This window comes from Temnothorax americanus, unplaced genomic scaffold (genome assembly GCF_048541705.1).
Source record: "Temnothorax americanus isolate GAGA-0224 unplaced genomic scaffold, ASM4854170v1 Scaffold218, whole genome shotgun sequence".
Classification (NCBI taxonomy): domain Eukaryota; kingdom Metazoa; phylum Arthropoda; class Insecta; order Hymenoptera; family Formicidae; genus Temnothorax; species Temnothorax americanus.
Window position 1 is genome coordinate 19,220 of NW_027509358.1, and position 3,155 is coordinate 22,374.

Here is a 3,155-nt window from a genome sequence, read left to right on the forward strand (position 1 = left end):
GACCTGTGCAGATTGAAGCGTTGATCGCAAGTGCAGTCCATTCTCCTCCTCCAAAGACGAACCGGCTACCACCTGTGCAGATTGAAGCGTCTTTCGCAAGTGTCCATTTTCCTCCTCCAAAGACGAACCGGCTTCCACCTGTGCAGTCTGCTCATTGTCAGATGACAGTAAACTTTTTGGGATATTACTGGATATTTCCACTTCATTGAAAACATCATGGTTTGATGGGGCAGCATAATCCATGTTCTACAACATTTTGGACAATGTTACAGTTTTTTTGAATAAAAATCAACAATTTCTATTAAGAACCACAAGTGTGTCGAATAATATTACTATTTCTGGAGCTGGAGTAATTGGAACTTCTGCTACTTTTTGTGCACATGTGCCAGCAACTTCATTTCGTAGCTTCTGAAAACCATTGACATGCTATCAAATATGTTGCATATATTCAAGAATGTATAATTATAAGAGAAAAGAAGAAAGTTTGATGAAAAGCACAAGCTCGATTCCAAAGTCGGTATAGCTCGAGATCTACGACTACCACATTCTGAACATTTGACAAAATTCGAAAATTTATTTACTTTGTATGGAGACTTCCTTGGAGGTAAATCAATCCTGCGAGGTGGATTAGGAACATGAAATAAAGTAGGAACCGCATTTGGCTTTAATTTTTTCCAACCGTCGACACGTCTACTTTCGAACTGTGAATCCTCAAAGTGTACCTGTAATAAAGAAAACAATTAATTTTCAATTTAATGGGGCACAAATAATGCTTTGCTTTTACAGCGTTGGACTTACTTCACATACACAACCTGACTTGCTTGATATCCACTGTTCACGGCGAAGATTTAGATTTTGAAGCCACTTTTTTCGTCGCTCTACATTTATTGAAATTCGAAAAAGTTGAAACTTTTTTTGCTTCAATTACTGCAATTAATTGCAACGCAGCCAGTCATTTTGGAACCTGAGAATACGAGACCGAAAAGCGTATTGACGTTTACGAAAAGATTATGTTTTCACATATGATTGGATACAAAATGGCGGACGAGAATACCTACTTTTTTAGAGCTCTACCCTAAGGCTGAGTTTCCACTGAGCGCGTCACGCGTCGCGTCGTCACAAGTTAACCAATCAAAACATCCCATTTCATTACATTTTTGTGACGGAATCAAAATGGGATGTTTTTATTGGTTCAACTCGGACTACGCGACGCGTGATGCGCTCAGTGGAAACTCAGCCTAACAGACAACCCCAGCGACGCTCTGCGTGATGATTGGCTGACCCCCTCCACGCGAGTGGGATATAACGTACTGACCGGTAGCGGCGGCTACCGAGAGGATTCGTGTTCCGGCGTTTGCCCGAGATAGTCACGTGCGGTCGTCGCCGATCTTTTGTACCCGAGTGCGTAATAAATAAGAGCCTTAAGGTGCGAATTCATGGGACGCTCCGTTTCAGCGTATCGCGAGATCACGTGATTTCGATCTGATGCTAGCGTCAAGCAAAGAAAGCTGGATTTTCTCAGCTTTAAACGTCAAAGGGAGCTTTCCAGCAAGCGACACAACTCAACACAAGTATCGTTTTATCTTTGTTGCTCATTACCAAAAAAGAAAGATAGAACGATGCTTGTGTCGACCTGTGTCGCTTGCTGAAAAGCTCCCAAAGCCAAAGCAGCGCGAAGACGCCGAAATTTTGACGCTGTTTTCCTTTTCATGAATTTCAATTGACGCCGGCGTCAATTGCGGTCATGCGACCTTCTTGCCGCTAAAAATGAGCGTCGAGCGTCACCATGAAAAGGCACTTTTACTGCATCGAGGAGTGTACTCTTCACTTCGCCTTCATATTTCCTATCCTGACAATACACCGGCCTTGTTATTGCCCGTTGGTTCCCTGCAATAACCTGTGGCCTAGCCAGCCATCCCTTACAGTTCAGAAGTGGGATATAGATCTTCTCGATCGTCGCGTTCTCGAGCATTCGGTTTCACCCTTCGGTTCCGAGACGGTTCCGCGGGAATAAAACGCGCTACACTCGTGCGCGGTAATCTACCTTTCGTCGTTGCTAAGAGCTGAGTGAGATTTCGCCGTTGCCTCGTGTGCTGAGTGGAATTCTCACCGTTGCCGGAAGCTGTGCGGAAGTTTCTCGAACGTTTCTCGCCGATACACGCGGTACGGGAAATCGGTCTCGAACATTCTCGCCGTTGCCGGAAGTTGTGCGGAAGTTCTAAATCATTCTCGCCGTTGCCGAGGGCTGTGTGAGAAATCGTTCTCAATCGTTCTTGCCGTTGCAAGAGCTGTGCGGGAAACCGGTCTCAAACATTCTCGCCGTTGCCGGAAGTTGTGCGGAAGTTCTAAATCATTCTCGCCGTTGCCGAGGGCTGTGTGAGAAATCGTTCTCGATCGTTCTCGCCGTTGCAAAAGCTGTGCGGGAAACCGGTTTCGAACATTCTCGCCGTTGCCGGAAGCTGTGCGGAAGTTCTAAATCATTCTCGCCGTTGCCGAGGGCTGTGTGAGAAATTGTTTCCGATCATTCTCGCCGATGCAAGAGCTGTGCGGGAAACCGGTCTCGAACATTCTCGCCGTTGCCAGAAGCTGTGCGGAAGTTCTAAATCATTCTCGCCATTGCTGAGAGCTGTGCGGGAAATCACGCGAACATTTCTCGCGTTGCTGAGTGCTGAGCGGAAATTATTTGCGGACATTATATCGCGGTCACCAAGTACCGTGCGCATTTCGAACATTCGAGAACATATCGTCGCGTAGTACGACAACTCGTCTCGCCGTTGCTAACGCTGTGCGGAATTCAAACATTAATAGTCACATATCGTTGACGGCAGTGTCGGTCAGAAGTGCAAATACATTCAGTCCGAGAAAATTCATTCTCGAACTTTCACAATTCGAGTGCGTGAGAAGTGCGCGCCATTTTCGCCGTTCCCGCGTTCTACGCTTCGTATATCCGCCATCTTGGTGCACGAGCGCGTGACCGGTACGGACAAGTTCAAACAAGCTTCGACGCAGTGCGTTCGAGTTCGAGCAAGTTCGACTGTTCGATAGAAGACTCAAGATGTACACACGCGAGCAGTTAGAGAAACTCACACTACCGCAAATACAAAAAAAGCTACGCGGTCAAGGATGGCAAAACGTGCCCGACAAACATGGTCGAT

The 3,155-nt window shown here is 46.3% G+C and overlaps 1 long non-coding RNA gene across 1 annotated transcript; it reads right to left on the reverse strand.

Moving 5' to 3' along the window:
• Positions 1-344: 344 nt before the first annotated feature.
• Positions 345-955, reverse strand: LOC143898007 (uncharacterized). Its single transcript, XR_013257077.1, has 3 exons — positions 799-955; positions 582-722; positions 345-408 (listed from the first exon to the last, which is right to left on the reverse strand). It is a non-coding gene; the product is annotated as an uncharacterized LOC143898007 (long non-coding RNA).
• Positions 956-3,155: the final 2,200 nt, after the last annotated feature.